Source organism: Euprymna scolopes, chromosome 24 (genome assembly GCF_053919585.1).
Source record: "Euprymna scolopes isolate OS-2025 chromosome 24, ASM5391958v1, whole genome shotgun sequence".
Lineage (NCBI taxonomy): Eukaryota > Metazoa > Mollusca > Cephalopoda > Sepiida > Sepiolidae > Euprymna > Euprymna scolopes.
The window spans coordinates 77,275,399-77,298,389 of NC_136505.1; the positions used below are offsets into that span (position 1 = coordinate 77,275,399).

General features: G+C 35.9%; 1 protein-coding gene across 4 annotated transcripts in view; it reads left to right on the forward strand.

Moving 5' to 3' along the window:
* The window catches only part of LOC145246782 (centromere protein L-like), a 296,745-nt gene that overhangs the window by 116,603 nt on the left and 157,151 nt on the right, over window positions 1-22,991 (forward strand). The window contains exon 1 of one of the 4 annotated variants that reach the window (XM_080108577.1): window positions 21,305-21,614. The exons of 2 other annotated variants lie outside the window; for them this stretch is intronic. The gene's annotated coding sequence lies outside the window, so the exon portion shown is untranslated. Of the gene's footprint in view, window positions 1-21,304; window positions 21,615-22,991 lie in introns of those variants that run through there. One more of the 4 variants, XM_080108578.1, reaches the window with a different exon arrangement.

The window sequence follows — 22,991 nt, forward strand, 5'->3', positions numbered from 1 at the left end:
ATAAGGGTTATACTATTGAACAAATAGAGAAAATGCTTATATGGAGCTCATAGAATTATTGTATAAACAATCGTTGTCGCAAAGAGAATGATAAAATTTGTAAAAGAAGAAAATAATAAAAAAAAAAGAAAAATTCAAACTTTCAATTAAAATAACATTTTTATAATGTTTAATATTTGAAATGTTTAATATTTGAAATGTTTAATGTTTGAAATATTTCTTTGTTTTAGTTTAACATTATTTTTTAAAATTTAATTTGTTTTATTTATTTTTGTTAAACTATCGTTTTGTTTTTCAGTTAAACTAATTTATTGTTTGTTTTCACTATAAAAATTATTTGTTGATTAAAAAAATATCGCTCATTTTGATTTCTAAAAAAATATTGTTGTCCTTTATGATTTAAATAATTAAGTTGATTGTGTATTGCTTAAATTCATATTTCATATTTTGCAACATTTGATTGTCTTCTGCTTCAAACATATGTTGTGGGGCCGGTTGTCCGGGGATAATCAACCCAACAACTAACAAGGTAGACACGGGCAAAAAGGCAAAGAAGAATGATAGACACAGGTTGTTTGGTTAAAGACAAGGGTTCGCCTTTTATTTGCAAAGGAAGCAAAAACTCGTAGGATCTGGATGCTGATTGTCTGGAAGGTTGCACATTACCAGAGGCTAAAGTTTGGAGCGCTGGAACAGGTACTCTAGACATAGCGTGGTTTAGGGTTGCTCGCTGGGTCTGGATGATCGGCTGGCGGACATTGAGAATGAGATGGTCAGTGTTAAGGAGCAGACAACACTGAGAACATAGGATCATTGTTTAAGAACGGACGACACTGAGAAAGTAGGGTCAGTGTTAAGGAATGAACGACACTGAGAGCGTGGGGTCAGTGTTAAGGAACGGACAGTCGGTAGGGAGCCAGGTGCAAGCAAGGTTGCAGATCGAAGGAGCAAGGTGCAAGCGAGATTGCAGACCAGAAGAGCAAGTGCAAGCGAGGTTGCCAGAAAGTTGCAGGAGGAGCTGGAAGTTGTTGGAGTGAGCTGGAGGCACCAAGGGCAGTAGTGAATCGCATTAGTAGAAAAACTTATTAGCCCTGATAAGGGCTGGTTGTTTAGCCCTGATAAACGCTGTTTGAACTGCTGCTGAGACGGTTGCTACTGCTGCTGGGAATCCTTTGACTGGTAGCGTCAGTCGTCGCTTTGGGAGCCTCCGCCTACTCCCCAACCAGGTCTGGCGCCTGGCCGAAACTGGCCTGGTTGGACCGAGGCTGGCTGTATTCATTTGGCCAGTGTGATGTTAGAGGCGTCGCTTCCAATAAGACAAACAAATGAATCTAATTAATTCCAGAATGAAACCTATGCAATCAAAAGTAGCTTGGGAGTTTGTTGATTCCATTTAAATTAATTTTGTCTAAAAAGTAAAAAGTCAATTGCCTGAATTATTGGCGTTTTGTTTGATATATTTGAATTCCAACATGCATAGAGGAGTTGAAGATGGAAAGAAAGGGAAGGTGAATGTATTCACTGAACCTGGATATTGTTCACACGTTTAGCTCGCGTGAGCCTATTGGGTCCTTTGTTTAAGAGAAGGGAAGGCAAAGAGAAACAGTGGTAGTGAAGAAAGAAAGAAAAATGGAGGCGGTGATTTTGAAACCGCAACATATACATAATGTTACCTGCATATTTTTTAAAAATCTTATATTGAAAAAAATTCAGTTTTACTATAATCGAATCGTTTTTTTTTTAATGTCATTCATAAGTAAATAATGAATATATTTTAATCTTTAAAATCCATGAAACAACAAAATGTTTAATTACTTTTAACGTATAAACAAACACATTTTCCTTTTGAATTCTTTTCTTTAAATTAATATTAAATAAGTTTCAGTACAAAATCATTGTGTTCCTTATTTTTCTCTTTTCAAGGCAATTGTTACGTTTTCTTTCTCTTTTGTAAACATTTTTTATTCATTATTGATAGACTAACTGTTGAACAGATCTTGCTTGCTAGGTCCTCAGCGATGACGTCATTTTTCAGCTCACGGGCCTTAATGACATATTCGTATCACAGCCATCGAGAGTAAGAAGAAGGCCTGTTAACTGAAAAATGTCTGAAGGCAATGTAGGTAAGATTTGTTAGACTGCCAGTACTATATGAGGGCCATTTGAAAAAGAGCAATAAAACATTTTTAAAAAGAAAAAGGAACACAGTTCGATTAATACTGAAACTGAACTTTATTCAATACTAGCGGGGGTACTCGGCGTGGCCCGGGTGTTTGGACGTGTGTGTTGGTAGGGGGGTTAGATTAAAACAACCCTGTTAAAAAAAAAACGTTGGCCGGTTGTTTGGAGGTGTAAAAGAAAAAAAATAGTTTTAGTATAAAGGTAGGCTTGAACCCCGAACGTTTGACGCGGAGGTGGAAAGGAAATGGAAAAAAAAAACTCTGCGACCTAACCATCTCGAATACGGGAACAGATGAATTGTTAAGTGTGTTAAGTTGACGTTTATAAACCGAAATTAGCAGGTGCGACAATGTCAAGTTTCGTAATGTTTGACCTAGTTTTGCGCTGAAAGCCAGTTTCTGTTTTCCCCGCTATACGGACATCAAACAATAAAAACAAAAAAACACAAAAAATTAACGTAAGGCAAACGAACGGTGAAAACAGAAAAACGAATGCGTGAAAAATGGCTTAAATAAGCCTGTTTCGACATTAAAATTTAAAAAATCGGTGGGTACCCGGGTGTTTTTGGGTGTCGCTAAGAATAAGCAAAGTAAAAAAGAAAAACCCAGAAAAACAAACATTACGTGAAAAATGGCTTAAATAACACTGGTTCAATATTTAAATTTAAAAAATCGAAAAAAAAAAAAACATCTCACACCATGATTCGAACCCAAAACGTTTAGATAATAAACCTATCCCTTAACCAACTGAGGTAACGTGACGTACATGAAATTTGTTCGGTTTTTCAACTATTTAAAGTAAATCAGGTCACGACGTCATCTGACGCATGAGTACAATCGGTCATTGTCACAAGAGGACCGTTTTTGTTGACCCTCTCGAAAATTGTCGATTTCAGGGTGAAAAAGTTCACGTTTTTGGCCAATTTTTTTATATTTTTTGAGCAAAGGATGGAGCTTCGATGTGATACCAAGTTTGTGAATTTTCGTTGCGTCTGTCGAAAGTTTTTAGCAGACATCCAAACATACATACATACATACATTTTCGCTTTTATATATATAGATAAAATATAAATATTACCTATGTAAAATTAAGTAATTTTAAAGCAATATACAATTTAATACTGATAAAACTGAATTATAAATTTAGGGAACAAACAATTAAAGAAACATTAAACACAAATATTTTTTGGCCTTTGGAACAAGATCCCAGTGTAGTATCTGTTTTGATGCTACACTTTACCTTTTCTGTCCTCGGTCGGTGGAGGAGAAATCTTTCATGACTGAGACAATTTTTATTTTTGTTCCTAAGAGTGCCCCTTATTGAGAAGCTGGATTTTGCCCACAAGATTATATGTTGAAATATTTAAATAACTATTACTTTAAATACAGAAATTATATCTATAGTTTTGGTTTTCTCTTCTTCTATGTCCTTTTTTCCCCCATGTTTTTCATCAGAATGTGTAGCGTATTAGTTATCTCACAGGCCATCATCAGTGATCGCTTACTGGCAATAACTTGTGGTGTTCCCTGGAGACCAAGTGACAACAAGTCTCCCCAGATTTCTAGTGTTCTGCATCTCTTGACCATTTGTGCAGATGATTGCATGTTATCGCAACAGCCATTGTCACTGATTTCTCGTTGGCATCGGCTATTGGTGTTTCCTAGGGTTTGGGTGACAAAATGTCTCCCCAAGGTACCAGATTTGAACTGCACGCTTCCAGTGGAGATTTACTCTCCCACCTCGGTCTTTCCATCCTCCCTGACCCCTCACAACTACTTGGAGTGGCGCCAGTCGATGTCATCTACACCAGTTTTTTATTATTATTACTATTATTATTATGATAATAATAAGGGTGCTTGCGCAGTGTACGCACATGTATTTTAAATATTATTTCCAAGTTAAATTAAATTTTGGGTTTATATTACTGTACACATAGATTCGAAAAAGTTATCAAAAAACAAATACATAATGAATAAATGTAATCAAAGGCAAGATAAGTTACTCTTCTACCTAACTGGATATGTTTTTAGGGGTTTGTATTACTGTACACATAGATTCGAAAAAGTGGTCAAAAATCAAATATATACTAAATAAATGTTATCAAAGGCAAGATAAGTTGCTCTTCTACCTATCTGGAAAGGTTTTTAGTGGTTTTACTAGCTTTAAAATGTGTAATCGCTTCGAAAATCATACAATGTTTATCGATATATTTTATTTGTTATATATTTGTTTTTTTTTTTGTTTTTTGACAACTTTTTCGAATCTAGTTCAATCTTCAGTCAGCCGTTAAATGCAAAATTATATAGAAGAAGAAAAAAATTGTTTTAGGATTACTACTTAACTTTTTCTGTATAAATATAAACGAAATCATTCATCCTACTGCGACCCTTTCCCACCCAGCCTGCCATAAGGACAGAAACTCGAAAGCAAGAGTCAATGAACGAAAAGCTTTCAAATGGGCTGGTGGTGTCTTTTGGATAAGAAATAAGTTTAATGAATATGTCAACGTGATAACTCTTCAGCAGTATTTAAAAAAAAAATTTGGTGCTAAATAGTCCTTATTATAATTCTTTTATTGGAGGTGTCTATTGGATAAGAAGAAAAAAGCTTAATACCTTTAAACGGAAATTACATGTATTCCATTTTCATTTCATTCATACATATGGGAGGGAATTTTATTTTCAAATATCTTTAATTTTGAATTAGAGCTACAGACTTATACTAAGTAAATATTAATAAGTCCTTTAACTCCCCCTTTTTTTAATGAGAGTAGACAATGCATTGTTGATGCGTTATCGGCAGCTCTCGTTACTCTCGCTTCTCCTTATTTGTCTCTCAGTCCTCATTTCCAATAAGTGATTTTTCTAACAAAGGGTGAAGAAAAAGCTGCTTTCCAGGACAGCAGTACTTCGTGAACAGTAGCCTGAGATGTCGGGAATCTTCTGTTTCTATGTCTATCCTTGTGGCCATGTCACTAATAATGGTGCTGGAGGTAAACGTTTCATCTGGGCTAACGTTATCCGCCTGATAGTCAGGGACCCAAACCTTGGATTAACCACTAAGGAGGCTGTCCTATCAGCAGGTGCAAAGTACTGGGGCTGCTGTATTGCTATCTAGTGAATGGATTCTGGACCATGCAGTAGTTTCTGGTGGGGTTCTCTCGATGCCATACTAATGGGTAATTGTTACTGCTTTACTTTATCATGTGCTACAAAAAAAAAAATAATTTCCTGTCTTTTTCTCTCCTGCTTTCCCTCTCTGTCCTGCTCTAACCACATCTGTCGAACTGTTCCACAAATCCCAAATCCTCAACATAAAATATCTCCAGAAAAAAATCACGAATAAACCTAGAACCCCATCCTCCAACATAGACCCCTACTACCATGTCTCCTTCTCCAACATCAGGGGTCTACATTCCAATCTTCCAGAGGTTGAAACCCAATTACAGGAGACGAAACCAGACATATTCTTTCGAAGTGAAACTGGAATAGGGCCGACCACTTCTCTAGACAAGTTCATAATTAAAGGATACTCTAACTTAACATCTAAATCTGACCCCCAAGATTGCCATGGGCATGGAATATGTGCCTACATTAAAGATGGCTTTCCGTGTGGTAGGGATATCTCCAGTGAAGACCCTAATTTATCTTATATGTGCTTCCGGGTTGCACTTGCTTACACCACTGCATTTATATTTGCCCTCTATTGCCCCCACAACAGTGGAGTTACTCTCTTTAAGAGTATATCTGAGAAAATAGACCACATCATGTCTGCTCATCCTTCGGCTAACATCCACATTTGTGGTGACTTCAATGTCCACAATGTGGAATGGCTGACCCACTCAAACAAGATAGATAATAAGGGAAGGTTCTGTCATGATTTCGCCATTGCCTATGACCTCACTCAGATTGTTAACAAACCCAACCATGTGCCCGATACTTCCGGTCAGTACGCTAGCTTTCTAGACCATTTTCTCACAAATTCTCCTGAGCTATGTTCATGTTCCGTTCTGTCTCCTCTGGGATCTTCCTACCACTCGGTTGTATCAGTTAAGATAAAACAAAATGCAATAAGTCTTCAGATGTACCTCTCCACCGTACTGTATATCGATACTCTACGGCTGAATGGGATAGCTTCTGTACATTTATATCTGATCGACCCCTGCATTCCATGTTTAAAAAGGATGTGTCCTCCATAGTATCAGACCTGACCAAATGGTTAATTGTAGACATAGACTGATTCATACCATCCAAAAAATTCCAACAAAAACCTAACAACCACCTATGGTTCTCCCCAGAATGTGCTGCTGCCATCGTGCACAGAAATCACTTTTTTCACTGCTTCCAATGTAATAGATGCACTGGGACTAAAGCTGCTTTCAGGACTGCCAGCAACCACTGTAAAAGAGTAATAAAAAATGCAAGAGAGCTATATGCTCAGTCCGTTAAATCCAAAGTAGCTGATGACACTACTATCTATGGTAGCACTTCTAAAACAGTAAATGACTAAGTTCTCTCTGATTCTCTCTCCTCTGATCTTGAGCAAGTGGTACAATGGGGAAAGAGGTGGCTTGTTACTTTTAATGCATCTAAAACCAAGCTTTTATCTTTACATCATCAACGCTCTGATCCCCATCCGGCATCAATTGAAATGAATGGCTCTCGTCTCGGGGAGGCCTCATGTTTTGACAAGCTTCTGGGTTTGGCCTTTACTCCTGATCTTAAATGGAACACATACATTAAATCCGTTGCCAAGGCTGCTGGAAAAATGGTGGGATCCTTCTATCGATTCTGTAGATATCTCATTGCTGATGCAATTCTCTATCTATATAAGAGCTAGGTACGTCCAAGGATGGAGTACAGTTGCCACATCTGGGCAGGAGCTGCTAGAAAGGACTTATCCTGCCTTGATAGAGTTCAAAATAGACTTTGTAACCTTGTGGGGGACGTCCTTTTCTCTTCCCTGCAACCTGTTTCTCACAGAAGAGATGTTGCGAGTTTGTCTCTGCTTTATCATTATTTTCATGGCAGGTGCTCGGCTGAGCTCCATTCTATGGTCCCCCCTCGCCAAACTTTCACAAGAAACACCCGTCTAGCAGAAACCACTATCACTAGTTTCCCCCACTCTTTATCTGTGTCTAAACCTAAGCATAGATTCCATGAGCAAAGCTTTTTTCTTAGAATTGCACGCCTATGGAACTGTCTTCCGGTTTTCTGCTTTCCAGCTGACTACAATATAGTTGTCTTCAAGTCTAACGTAAACAAGTTTTTGATGAGCCATTCCATATAAGTTAACAAATTTACCGAATCTCCATTACTAACGTTTACTATATTGTCCAATTTCTACTGTACATTCTTTGACCCTTATCCTCAAGTGGCCTCTTCGCCTTGATAAGTGGTGATGCCTGTGTAAAAAAAAAACAAAAAAAAAACAGCAGCTTGGTTCCCGCCAGTTTTGGCAAATAGCAAACAGGATCCTGAACAGAAGCGTGCGTTCTATTCCAACCATCATCATGAGGTTATCTCGTCAGCATCAGACAAGGCCAAACTATTTGCCAAGAACTTTGCAGCTAATTCTACCCTATGCGACGAAGGCCATCAACTCCCATATTTCCTCCTATAACAGACAACACGCTATGAAACATACAAATATCTGTGTGTGAGGTCGGCAAGCTAATCAAGAATCTTGATTCCAGTAAAGCAACTGGCCCTGATGGTATTTCAATTATAGTGTTGAAAAAGCTTCAACCAGAACTGAAAAAGCTTCAACCAAAACTGTTTAAGCGTTGCCTTCAGGAGAAGTACTTCCCAATACCCTGGAAAACCTCATCAGTATGCCCTGTATTTAAGAATTCAGGTGATACGTCATCTCCCTCTCAGTACAGACTAATAAGTCTCCTGTGTGTCATGAGTAAGTTGCTGGAATCCACATTAAATAGAGAAGTAGTCAACCACCTCAGCAGAAATAACCTTCTTAGTGGCATGCAATATGGTTTCCATTCTGCCAGATCTACAGCAGATGTGCTAACAGTTATACCTCATAGGATTAGTGAATCTCTTGACAAAGGCTTCCTCTCTAAGGCAATTGCTTTTGACATATCAAAGGCCTTCGATAAGGTATGGCATAAGAGCCTACTTCAGAAGATTTCCAGCTACAGTATAACTGGAAATGTTTTCTCAATCATTAAATCATTTCTCTCTGATAGGCTCTTAAGAATAGTGGTTGATGGGCAGAAATAAGAGGCCCACAGTATTTATGCTGGAGTTCCTCAGGGGTCCATCCAGGGCCCAACTCTCTTCCTGATCTATATCAATGATCTCCCAAAACACATATTTAAATCATTCGTTGACATCTATGCTGATCACACAACCATCTATGGCAACAAATCAAAGGCCGTAAATGACAACGTTCTCTCTGATTCTCTCTCCTCTGATCTTGAGCGTGTGGTACAGTGGGGAAAGAGGTGGCTGGTTACCTTTAATGCATCTAAAACTAAGCTCCTTTCTTTACATCATCAACGCTCTGATCTCCATCTGGCATCAATTGAAATGAATGGCTCTCGACTAGGGAAAGCTCCATGTTTTGATACGCTTCTAAGATTGACCTTTACTCCTGACCTGAAATGGAACACATGCATCAAGTCTATTGCCAAGGTCGCTGGAAAAATGGTAGGATCCTTCTACCATTCCAGAAGATATCTCACTGCTGATGCAATTCTCTATCTATATAAAAGCCAAGTACGTCCAAGGATGGAGTACTGTTGCCACATCTGTGTAGGAGGTGCTAAAAACAGCCTATCCTGCCTTGACAGAGTACAAAATAGGCTTCGTGGCTTAGTGGGGGATGCCCTTTTCTCTTACCTGCAACCTCTCTCCCACAGGAGAGACGTTGCGAGCCTGTCTTTCTTTTATTGTTACTTCCATGGCAAGTGCTCGTCTGAGCTCCAATCCCTGCCCCCCCCTTGCCAATCTTTCACGAAAAACACCTGTCTAGCTGAAACCACTGTCAGTAATTTTCCCCACTCTTTATCTGTGCCAAAACCCAAACATGAACAAAGCTTCTTTCTTATAAGTGCTCCTGTGGAACTCTGTTTCGTTTGCCTGTTTCCCACCTGACTACAACTTGGATGTCTTGAAATCCAACATCACCAGATTCCTGATGAACCGCCCCCTTAAGTAAGACACTTTATCAAATCTCAACACTAACATACTGTACACGCAATAACCCTTATCCGGTAGTGGCTTCCGAGCTTTGATAAGTTGTGACCACCTTGTAAAAAAAAAAAAAAAAAAAAAAAGAAAATCTATGTGCAGTAAAACAAACCCGTCATGTAAATTATTTACATTTAAAATATTATAAAAAAACAAAAACTTGAAGTTTTAAATATGCCAGGTACTAAAATATTGAAAATTCACCGATCGTAAAAAAAACAAAAAAAAAACTGCCGTGAAAAATGCTAACTATATTTGGAAATACTCAGTGAAAAGTTTTATTTATTATTAAAAGAACGGACTGAAAAATATTAATAATAAATTGTTTTGCAGTAAAAAATAAAAAAATAAAATGAAATATTCGACTTTCTCCGATAGAAGTCAAAGGTTCAAAAACTAGTTCACTTACTATATTTTGTTAGAGTAAAATTCTCCCTATGTGCAATTATAGTAATTATTATCCAAGTGGAGAATTGTTCTTTCTCTTTAGAACATACATGGACAATCTGGTAACACATATTGGTAGCTTTGGATAATCGTTAGCCATATTTTTTTGCCTATTAGCGTGACCACGTGGTTGAATACCGGAAGCTGTCTATACCTACAACTTAACCAGGAAGTGACGTTACGCTATCCTATGCATCGGCCTTCTTACTCTCGGTAGCCACAGTCGTACCCGAAGTCTATGACCAGTGTTGCCAATTTAGCGGTTTTCCTGCTAGATCTGGAGATTTCGTTTGCAATCTAGCAGGGAAAATTTTGATCTAGCGGCTAGCGGGGTTTTTCTAGAAAATCTAGAGGTATTTGACACCTCCGCACCTGCAATTTTAGATTAAAAAATAAAGAAAAGCGCTTGAAAATACTTTAAAACATAAAGTAAACTCATTCATGTAGGAAAAAAGTAGCATTTATTGCCTTTGGTAACAATTATTTATTGATTATTTGTTTTGTTTTTCACCTTTTTATTTTGGCTAACCATTCTTAAAACTCGCTGTAAAATCCATTTTTCCAAGTACAATGTAGAAGGGTTATTCCAACCTCTGTAGTTTAAAATACGATCTAAGCACTCCTCTTAATTTAGAAGTATTCATTCACTTAGTTAAATTGTAGAAAAATTAACAGTCGAAAATTGTAAAAAGCATGAAACAAAAGCAAAACACACACACACACACACACACACACACACACACACACACACACACACACACACACAAAACTTATACCAAACACAGTAGAATTTAATTATCTACCGACCTATATACTTTTAACGTGCTAAAACAAAGTTTTTTTGTTTTTTTTTCTTTTTCTAATTTTAAAATATGTTGTTGAAAGTGTTTTTTACACATTGAATAAAAAAAAATAAAATAAAAAAATGGCCGCTCATCGCTTAAGGGGTAAGGAGGTGTTGCAGGGCCGGTCGTCCGGGGACAATTGACCCAACAACTAACAAGGTAGACACAGGCAAACGGTAAACAGCAAAAGCCAAAGAAGAATGTTCACCTTTTATTTTTTTAAAGGCAGCAAAAAAAAAATAATCGCTGGATCTGGATGCTGGTCGCCTGGAAGGTCGGGAAACAGGTACTCTAGATGTAGCATGGTTCAGGGTTGCTTGCTGGGTCTGGAACGATCAGCTGGACGTCTAGGTGGTCTGGAACGGGTGTTAGACACTGAGAAGGGAGGGGTCAGTGTTTAGGCACGGACGACACTGAGAACAGAGGGATCAGTGTTAAGGAATGGACGACACTGAGAACGGAGGGATCAGTGTTAAGGAATGGACGACACTGAGAATGGAGGGATCAGTGTTTAGGAACAGACGACTGGTAGGGAGCCAGGTGCGAGCAAGGTGGCAGGCGGGCTTGTAGGAGACACCAAGGGCTGGAAGGCTGCAGGAGTGATCTGGAGGCACTAGAGCGAGCTGAGATGCACCAAGGACTGGAAAGCTGCAGGAGTGAGCTGGAGGTGCTGGAGCGAAGTGGGAGCACTGGAGACTGGAATCACTTCCAGTCTCCAATTCACTGCTGGTGTGTCTCAGGAAGCAAGCAGTAGTGGATCGCATTTGTGAAAAAACTTATTAGCCCTGATAAGAGCTGTTTGAACTGCTGTTCAGAATGGCTCTTGGCTCCTGCTGCTGGTGGGTTCGGTCAACGTGACTGATAGGATATCTCCTAAGTCTCATCAACAGTCTTTGACATCTCAAAGGAGTGTTATTCAGATCCTGAGTATTTATCAACGGTACCAAAGGTTTATGATCCGTTAGAAGACAAAACTGATCTAGTCCCGAATTCGCACTTCTCTTTGTTTAATTTTATTCCTGCTTGCTCTATTATTTTTAGTGCTACTGTAAGCCTTCTATCATGTTCCTCCATCGTTTTCCCATGAATTAATATGTCATCTATTATAACATGAACACCTTCCACATTTTCTAGAAGCTTGGACATTTTCCGTTGAAAAATTTCCGGTGCTAATGATATTCCAAAGGGCAATCTTTTAAAACAATATCTCCCGAATATGGTTATGAAAGTCGTAAGCAACCGACTCTCTTTTGCCAATGGAATTTGGTGAAACCCACTGGCTGCGTCCAGTTTCGAAAATATCACTGAGCCGTTCAATTTGGGTGATATATCCTCCAGATTCGGCAGCATATAATATTCACGTTTTACTGCTGAATTTAATTTTTTTAGATTGATACACAACCGTACTTCTCCGTTTTGTTTTCTCACCGGAACGATTGGACTGCACCAATCCGTTGGTTGTGTGACTTTCTCGATCACACCATCGTCCTCTAAACGTCGAAATTCCTTCTTTACTTTTGGCATAATGGGAAATGCTATCCGTCTAGCCGTCGGGGTACAATACGGTTTCACACCGTCTTTTAATGCTATTTTCACTGGGTCTGTTTTCATGACTCCAGTTACCTCCCCTTTGTTTATGTTAGACACGAATTTAACCAAATTCATTCGATATGCTGTTTCTCTGGATAGCAAGTTGTCTGTACTGCTATCAATAACATGTATTTCGAATGAATATCTGCTATCCTTATGTCTCGTATCAACCGTAAACTTCCCTATACAGTTCAATATACCTCCGGGGCTTTTGTATATGCCATATGCTGGTTTCAAAACAGGGTTTTTTCTCAAGCTACGAAACGTTTCGTAACTGATAACATTTATGTCCGCTCCGGTGTTGATTTTAAAAATTAAATTATTTTCACATACCTTTAACCGCACATGCCATGGGTCTATTGCATTTTCTCTGAATTCTTTTCTTTTATAAATAGCCCCAAGAAAGTATTCCTCTGTCATATATTTTTCCACTTGTCTGACATTATGGGCTTTGAATCTGCAGCATATCGCGAAGTGATTTATTTTGTCACAGTTTCGACATCGTTTTCCGTTCGCTGGGCAATACTCTTGCCGTTTGTGTTTTTTGTTACATTTTCCACATCTCTGTTGCTGTGTTTCTTTTTGTGGATAATTTTGTTTCCATTCGTTTTGTTTTACTGCGTCAATCGATTTTTCCTTCATTTCAGCCATTTGCTGTCTCACTTGTTCGTAGCTGCGTGCTATTTCTATAGCCTTTTCCAAGCTTAGGTCGTCTCTAAGTTGTAGTTTTTCGGATAGCTCTCCACTTCTTAACCCGATGACCAGCCTGTCTCTTATTTGGTCATTTTTGTGTGGAAAATCACAGTTTTCCGACAGTTCGTGAAGTCTCCGAATAAATTGTTCTATCGATTCGCCTTCCCTTTGTGTTCTGAGGTGAAATTTTGCGCGCTCGTGCATAATATTTTTTTTCGGCATGAAGTGGCCTTCAAATTTGTTCAGTATCACGTCGAAACTCTTTTCATCTTCCTTTTTCTTGAAAGAGAACGACTTATATATCTGTTCGGCGTCCGGTCCCATACAATACACAAGCGTGCTAATTTGTGTATCGGGCGACTCTTCATACAATTTTGTCACACTCCGATAACGTTGAAATCACTCTAGCCATGTCCTCCACTGGTTCGGTTGCATAAAGTCAAAACGCTCTGGGGGCTGAAGTCTAAACATATTTCTTTTTGAAATAGTTGATGTTAATCCTTTTTTTTTTTCTCGTTATAAGGTTTCCTTACCCAAAGAAAAAAATTTATCCCAATCTGACACCATGTTTCGTCGGGTCCCTGTAATTTCTATGCTACCACGTGGTGACCGCTGCCACTACATTTAAAAGGAGGAAGGAAAGAACCAAAAACGCGTCCGTTCACATCAAATAATTTATTTAGACTCCCCCTGATATTAACCAAGGGCAAGTAACTCTTTATTATTACACACTGTGTGCGTTTTTAACACAATTCAATATTTATTTAATTATTCTTTAAAACATTAACTTCAGCGACAATTAATACATTTTTAAAATAATATTTTTAAATATTAAATTTTGACGAATATTCACGAGCAATATTTTTTAAATAAAATATATTTAAATAAATGGGCGTCTTTCTGGGTGCGTTTTTAATATATTTACAGAACTTTTGAATAACTGTTTTATTCTTTTTATCAAACAAAAATAGAACTTTTATAATGACATATATATTATGGACTGTTTTTCAAACATCGAAATTTTCAAATTAAAGTTAGTTTTATTTAAAAAAAAAAAAAAGACGAGGCGTTTTTTTTTCTCAATTAAATTATAAACTTTATTTGAACTTCCAACAAACTTTTACAGGCATAAAAAAATAGACTTTATAGATATTTTATAATAATTTTTTAAAAATATATTTGACGAAAAGTTTTTATCATTTCATTGTTGAATAAAATTTCAAAATGATAAATGGTGAAAAAAAAAAAATATCTCGAAAAGAAAAAACATTTCTTTTTTGATTTGATTTTAAAATTTTTGATTTGATTTTAAAATTTCGATGTTTGAAAAACAGTCCATAATATATATTTCATTATAAAAGCTCTATTTTTGTTTGATAAAATAGAATAAAACAGTTAATAAATACAAAAAAAACAAAAAACAAAAAAAAACAGTCCATTTTTGGCCTATTCCTATTTTTTTATTGTTTATGTATTATAAATTAATGTTATTATTGTGGGGAAAAGAAGTAAAGAGAGCGAGACAGAGAGTCGAATTTACGAGGTTCTTTCGTAGAAAATATATCAACATAACAAACAAGGTTAACTCTCAATTTATAAAAGGAAAAAGATTTATTACATTTTAGGAAATATTTTCATTGAAAATAATACTTCATTTATGAGTGAACAAAAGGGGGAAATTAGTTTGAGATTTCGAGGAAGTTTGAGTTGATAATTCAAGAGCCGTCTGTAAATTGTAAAGAAAACTTCCTCACTCAACTATATAAAATAATTTTCAATGAAAGTTTTTGAGTAGAGTTAATTAATCACTCTGGAAGGTTCATTGAAAAATGTGAGAAGTTTTAAAATAATTATTTTCATAAACTTAATTTCAAGTGAGCATACGATAATAAAAGGGGGAATGCAAAAGTTAGTTACTGTTTCTGTGTCTGTGTGTTCGCCTACATTGTCTGATTAGCTGACTGTTATGTTCAAAGTGTTGTCGTGTTAGAGTTGAGTTGCAGACAGTAGTGATATATGCCTTCCAACACTATCTCTGAATTTTTGTTAACTGGTTCCTTTGGAAAATACAGAGCTCCCTCAAAGATTCTCATCGGCCCCCACAGACACCGAACCTCCGACAGCCCGGAAAACTCCCCGACCGGTCAGAAAATCAAAACATTGAATTTCTAAAGTAATCTAGTAAAAAGGCGCCTCCAGCCGCATGTGCAGAAAACGTCTCGGGGCACCTGAACCTTAAGTTCACATAAAAAACTGTTTGAATAAAACTTATTAAAAAAAAGGTTCATTATTATTTATTTATTTATTTATTATTATAATACAATTCAATATTTATTTAAAGTGCGATGTATGTCGGTGCTCAGTGAAGGAGAAATCTTTCTAGGCCGGGGCAATTTTTATGCATAATAAAATCACAAGTATAAACAATCGAGATTTAAAAATTTGGTCGCAAAAATCCGAAACAGAAGACACCCATTTATTTAAATATCTTTTATTTAAATACGTTCGTTTTGTTACTTAAAAAAAAAGTTTTGTAAATATATATTTTTCTTTTAAATCTTCAATAGTTTTGTAAATATATTTAAAAAAAAAATTGCTGCTGAATATTCGAGCATGTTTGCTATTTGACGTGTTTACAAACAACCGATGCTATGTCAAGGTCGAATCACCGGTGTTAGTTGAAATGTGCGCTTGTCACCGCCAGGCAGCGGCGTCTGCTACAGGGTATCTATTCTTTACTTGATCCATTTACTCTTGCTACAACACGTTTTCAACAAGAAGCTTCCTTTTTCCATGATATCTACAGCCTCAATGTAGAGTTTTAATAATTCACCAGGAGACCTATGTGTCTTTACCAAATTGTCCACATAAAAGTTACTTAATAACATGTTTCTGCAAGATCCTGATGAATGCTTCTCAACATGGTGATTTACTATGTAGCTTAAGATGAAAGGACTAGACACAAACCCGAATATTAGAGTCTTATATCGAAAGCACACCAATTCATCATTTATTTTCAAAAAGAAACAGAATCTATTTTTGTCAAAATCATTTTTTAGTCTAATCATCAAAAACGCTTTTCTGATATCAGCTAATAAAACATAATTATCTGTTCTGAACTTGAGCAGAAGTTCCAACATATCAGTATACAGATTTATGCCACTATAAGCACAATCATTGAGAGAAGGCTTATTATTTACCCTCAACGAGCAATTGAAGATAGGCCGAATCTTAGTTGTGCACTGCACATCACTTTTAAAGACCGGCCGGTGTGGTATCCACGTATACTTGTGGAACTCTGAAGGAGTTGGATGTATTCTTTCAATCACACCTTCAGTTTCCTGGTCTAGGAAGACTTTACAATATTCAGAATATAAATTCTGAGAAGATAATCTGTCCACTATTCTGTCTAGGACAGCTAAAGATACTTTATGGTTGGAGGGTACGTTCTTTAATTTATCTAAGTCCCACGGCAGGCCTATGTAGTAGTTATTATCTCTGTATTCAATGGAAGATCGAAATTCTTCTATTTTTATTTTGTCGTAGTCACTGCTAACTTCATCCACTATTCCTAACGATTCTAACTTGAACATTTGTTCAATACCTCTGTCCACGGAAACTCCATCAAGGCCATTCCAAGGATCCAGATGGTTAGATTTCAGTTCTAAAGCAAAGTAAACATGGGTAACATTACAAGAAGCATGTTCACCGATGACTTGATTATAATTTAAACCAGTCTCCATACGTGGTTGAAAATCAGAGAGGTCGCCAAATAATATCATACCTAGCGAAGACTCAAAGGCAGAACCATTCTTAACCCTAGTTAATCTTAAAGGCCCTAAAAATCTAATCACGTCGATTCCTATCAAACCATGCACCTCAAGAATATCATTTTTTAATTCGGAGAAATCGGCAAGTAGCTTAACGCCGCTTTTCTTCAAATCATTACTACTTCCTTTAGTCCGTTCATTTTAAAGGACAAATCGAGCTGTTCATCCATCAGAAAATTGATATCTCTTGTAGCATTAGGAAAAGCCACTTTCAATGCTACTTCATTTAGGCTTTTTTCTTGGCAACCTATAAAGGTTTTGATTATGTATTTACGACGATCCAAGGGAGACAATTCATCATTAACAAATCTATCAGAAAATCCTCCACACAAATAAGACCGTTCACTTCCAGTGTCCAACAGACAATTAAAGGTGATATATTCGCCACCAAATTCACCTGCAATACCTATAACAGGCAACAATGAGGCACTACTTTTCAACCAGCAAATATTTGACTTCACAATAGGCTTGACTGAATTCGGGCACATGGCGGAAAAGGTGTCCTCTTTGATCACAGGACCAACACATAACCTTCTCGTTTTTGCCATAAGGACATAAATTCTCTAGATGAAAAGAACTAGTGCATCGAGTACATATCTTTAACTCGTTGCATCTTTTAAACCTATCCCCGTGAGTGGGAAATTTATCACAGACACAAGACAAGTGACAGTTGCTTCTACAAAAACAGCACTTAAATTTAACTTTATATGTTTTGACGTGAAAGTTTTCCAAGGTGGAATGTTTCTTTTCAGATGAGGAAGGCTTGAATTTATTCTTTTCCTTAAAAAAATCTACTTTATGATTTCTCGAATCGTGTTCACAAAACTCTAGTGTTTTAAATATATCAACACTATTTTCTAGAATCTGGTTCAATGAAGGATAATTTCCATTCACCTTATGTATCAATTCTGACCTGAAAGAGGCAGGCAGTTTATTGAATATAATGTGACTTAGCAAGCGATTTCCCTGAGAATTACTTTCAAAGAAATCTAGATCAAACGAGTTCTTTAACTTGTATAACTGAGTTTTTACATTAGTTAGGAATTTCTTTACAGAATTATTATTATACAGACGATTTTCATTCAACAAGGAAGAAAATATAGAGTTCACGATATACTTTTCGTCTAAGAACTCATTCGATAGCAATTCCAAAGCTACCGGATAATTTTCATCGGACACCGACAAGTGTTTTATCACCTGAAAGGTATAACCAGAAAGATGGTTTTTCAATACCACTAATCTCAATGCATCACTATCAAGATTAGCTACACAATTTAAAAATTCTCTATGAAAGTTTAGATAGGCCCACTTATCTGTTTCCAAATCTTTATCACTAAATTTGGGATAAACTATCTTAGGGGTTAAGTCAATGTTTTTTATTCCTTTACTAATTTTAAAATTAGTATCAACATCTTCTTTAGAAGGCTTAAACGCAGTTAATTTTTCTAGCGCTTGTATTTTAAATAAGCCAGCTTCCTTAGTAAAATTTTCCACTATCTCGTCATCCACTAAGTATCTACAACCTGCTCCTCTAACCGAGCTATGTATCCCAATAACTTCTCTATCTGCCCTTTATACAAGGAATATTTAGATTCATCTATCACACTTGAAGACTCTAATGCTTCAAATACCACTAATATTTTACCCTTAGTATATTTGTTGGAATTTTTTTTGTACCAATAATGGTGCATCCCCCCTGTTTTCATTTATTATTTTTTATCTGGTTCTTATATATGATTTTCTGTATTTCGTATCCTCTATGATTTTTAGTTTCGTATATTTTGGGTTTGTACGAAACTCCCTTTAAGGGAAATGCTAGCTCTGTGATGACGTCACGAGCCCAGCGCGAGATTCTTGCTCTTTTGAAATTCTGCTGACGTGGAAATTGAACGTTGTTTCATTGCCCGGCGCTGAGAATGGAATTTTGACGAGCCTCCTTCAAAAAAGAAAACCCTGGCAAGAATACCCGGATATGTGACGAGACAGACTTCTGAAAATTATCTACGTGACTATGGTTTTGCATGTATTTTAGAAGGAGTGAAATTATTTTAAAGAAAATACCTTTTTTTTACGTGACAAGGAACTTTGGAATCTCCTACAAAGAAGAAAACCCAGTAAGAAAAAAAGAATTCGGACAAGCGACGCAGTCTTGCTTCTGAAATCCATCTGTGTGTTTGCACGCAAACATGGAGGGAGAGAAAATTCTAAAAGGACTTTAAACAAAAAAGAATGAGAAAAAGGCACGTGCCTGACTGGCTTTCAATTTGTGAGTATGCTCCTAAAATTTGTTTCATATGCAAATGTGATTAGGAGATACTATTTTTGAATCATATTATTGTATTCGTTAATGGATGCAACACCTTCGTTATAAGAACCAGTGTTATTTTTTTTCATTACATGTTACTTTGGCATTTCATTAGTTTAATACCCGCAAAGGGAAAAATTTGCAACTTATTATTGTGAATAAAATCTCTTCTTCATTTCAAAGCAAGACCTTTATATTTTATTCTTTACACCCTCCCCCTCTTTTGTTTCATGCTGTTTTTTTTTTTTTTAGGTTAGTTACATTAGTGTCGAATTTATCTGGAAGCAAGATAAAATTCCGACATATTTTAGCCTTTTTAACAAGGCTTCAGCCGTTAAATTAGCCATCTTTAAATTCCTCCCCACTTAACTTTCTACTTATACGAGGAGAGAGAGGGGGGTACAACAGACAATGACGTCACCTATATTTGACGCGAAAATTTCCTACCAAACTTAAAACTGAACAAGACAATGTGGCCGCCATACCACGTGCCGATACAAAATGGCCACACACAAAGCGCGCCAAACAAGACAGCAACACAATAAAACCACTACAGAAACGAAAAGAAAAATTTTAATTAATTAGAGAAGCAGCTTTTTCAGTCTAGTGAACTTGAGTTGGTCTAATATGCAGTTTGGGCAAAAAAAAAATGACAATTTTAGGTTCATTAAAATATCGTTTTATAGAACAACTCCCAAACTATAGACCGAGAGCTCACAAATCTTAGTAAGAAGGAGCAGAAAAAAACTCATTAAGGTTAGAACATCTCAGTGTTCTAATTGTATTTTGCAGAATGTCGCAAATTAACTTTGTAACAGTTAATATCGACGTACATAAAACTTTTGCCTTGACTCGGCTAACGAGGGATAAAAAAATAAAAACAATGCAATTTAAAGAAAAAAAATAATTTCAATTTTATTGAAGAAAAAAATAAATAAATAAAAGGGAAAAGATTGGGATTTAAATTCAAGTTTGCTTGGTAACAAACTGTTTATGTGAGCTTAAACCCACATAAAATTTGCTGCAAAATACAGTCCTATCTTGCTAGCCCAAAGGCAGGTTAACTTTGTCGGAAGAGTATAAGTCAGAATAAAAAAAAAGAGAGAATAAAGAACTTACTTGAAAAAGATATTTTGACAGTTTAAAGAACCGAGAGAAATTATTTAAAATATAAAGTAACGCCTTTATTTCTAAGGCTTTTTAATGGTCTCAGACTACAGACGGTTAAGCATTTTTTTATGGGAGATAAATTCTGCATGTTTTACTTTTATAGGGTATTTTGTGTGGTTTTAATACATTGCGAGTCAGACTTAGGGTTAGACATATATTCCAGATTCGTTACCTGTTCCAAAAAGGTAGAAATGAGAGATCATTTTAATAAACTTATATGAAAAAATGATTCTCACTTTCAATTCTAAAATATTTTTTCGAAATATTCACATGTAATTGTCTAAAAAAGCATAATCTCATTTTTGGAAGGGTATTGCTAACGGTCCTCATCTGCTTTTAAATATAGATATATATTTTAAAATTGACAAACTTAATCCGTTTCTATATATTCGCAAAGATTTTCATCTTGTATTATTTTCCCCTTTATACATTTGTCCCATTTTTACCCCCCCCCCTTCCTAATCTCCTCTTATGAATGGTTAAAAAATTTATCAATTCACATATAAATTTGGTGCCTATGTTTTGCAGATTTTAAAAAAAATTTATTTTGCAAATGTTAATTCATCCGATATTTATGGAGAATTTATTCGGCAATATTAAATATTTAGGTGCACCATTATTGTGGTTTAATTTGCAGCATATTTCAATTTAACTTTTATTATAAACACTGTTTGAGTTTATGATTTGTTTCTTGCAAAAAAAAAAAAAATAAAAATATATATACCCTCTCTGAACCCCCCCCCCCCCAGGTAAAACTAGCTGTATAAAATGTGTAAGCCTTCTGGGGAGCTAACCACTTCAATATAATTCCAGAAACATATAATGAGAAAACACGGAACATTTTGTATATTGAATATACTATATTTATAATTTTTTATGGTAGGAAGTTAAAATGTGTTTTTTCTTTTTTGGAGATTTTTTTTTTTGTGAATTAGCGGTTTTTGAAAATTTCAGACGACAAAGGTTAAAAATCTAGCGATTTTCTGGAGATTTCTAGCACGTTTTGAAAATCTTAGTTGGCAACACTGTCTATGACGTCAATTTCGATTGACCAGACGTTTTTAATAAAGGTTATGGCAGAAGCTGTTACTCTACAGTTTTACTTTATTAACGCTTCAATTTGAAATTATCAAAGGAAAAAATAAATCATATTCCAAATAAATACACAAAATAAATTCAATGAAAGCACAAACTGAACTTATGAGTCTAAAATATAGACCAATGAGAATGCAGCAAATTCTAAATCTCTTTCATGCAAAAATCGGCGCAATTTTATAAAGTTAACAAACTGTCAGCCGTATTCGTTTCACAGCTTTCATTTCTTTACGAATCACACAAACAAGTAAGTTTCTAGAAAACATGATGCTAATGCATTTACTGATCAGCGCTATTTTTTAATCGTATTTCCAAGTTTAAAGTTTTATGATATGCTTTTTTATTCAATTGTAAGGTACAGAAGTAGTACAGAATAGGTACAAGACACCCTCCCTCCGTTTTTAAATAATAACTTTATTCAGCACGTCACTCTCTGCATGAGTACCGAAATTACATATTTACTTCATAAAATACTTTTGTTCAATTTTTACTTATATTGTTTATATTTTCAATGTTAGCCTAACGTTGTTGTGTACGTTTTTAACGTCCTAAATTATCCTTTTTTTTTTTTTTTTTTTTTTTAACATGGCGTTATTCAATTTGTTGAAACGTTTCATAATTCCCGTCATATTGTACCTATTTACTATGCCTCCCCACGGGACAGAGTTAGACACCAGGGTCGTTTTTTAACGTGGAGAAAAGGTACAAAAATAAAAATTGTCTCGGTCGTGAAGGATTTCTCCTCCACCGAAAGAGAACAAGAAATAGAAGTGCAGCATCTGAAGAACAGATACTACACTTTGATCTTGTCCCGAAGGCCAAGAAAAGGCATATTGTAGCGATTAGCTTTTCAAAAGGTTAAAAAATTTTAGCGATTACTTCGTCTCATTTTCAAAATGTTGAATGGCGGCATATACCAAATTTAATTTTTAAGTACTTTAATTTGATTTTTGTGAGTCCGCCCTCTCCGATCAGACTGGAAAAAAATTGTTGCCATCTGAACTTAGGGTTAGTCGTAAAATAAAATAAGTTTTTAAAAACTTTAAAACGCTAATTTTAATACGCGATATGTAACAAAAACAACAACACACACACCCACAACCCCCCCCCCCCTAGAATTTTTTTCTTTAAGTCTTTTTTTTTTTTCCAACTATTTCTGCGGATTGGAGGATAATGTGAACGGATTCTTTGAACTGTTTTTATTTTTTTTTTTAAATTCTAATTCTTACATGTTGTCTTTATAAATAATATATTGTGAGAAATTAATCTCACAAACTCAATACTACCTGGAAGAGGCAAAAATAATTCCACAATTACAAAACCATGCCTTTAAACTCAAATTTTATTCAGTTATAACACCAAAGAAAGGTTAATGGTCCGGGTACAATCCCTGCAAAATGGTAGGTCAGTTTTGCCTCCCAAGCCAGTAGTTAACTCCTTTTGTTGGAGTGGTAGTTCAGTTCAGTTTTCCTTCGAAAAGGTCCATGATAATTCATGGTGTTCTCGGCAAGAGTTCTGGTGCCTTTAATTAGGCATAAATAGAGTCCCTTGGGACCCTAATTGAATTGAGAAAAGTTCAAACATTTAGTAGATATAAACATGAAAATGTTCAAAAGATGCCATC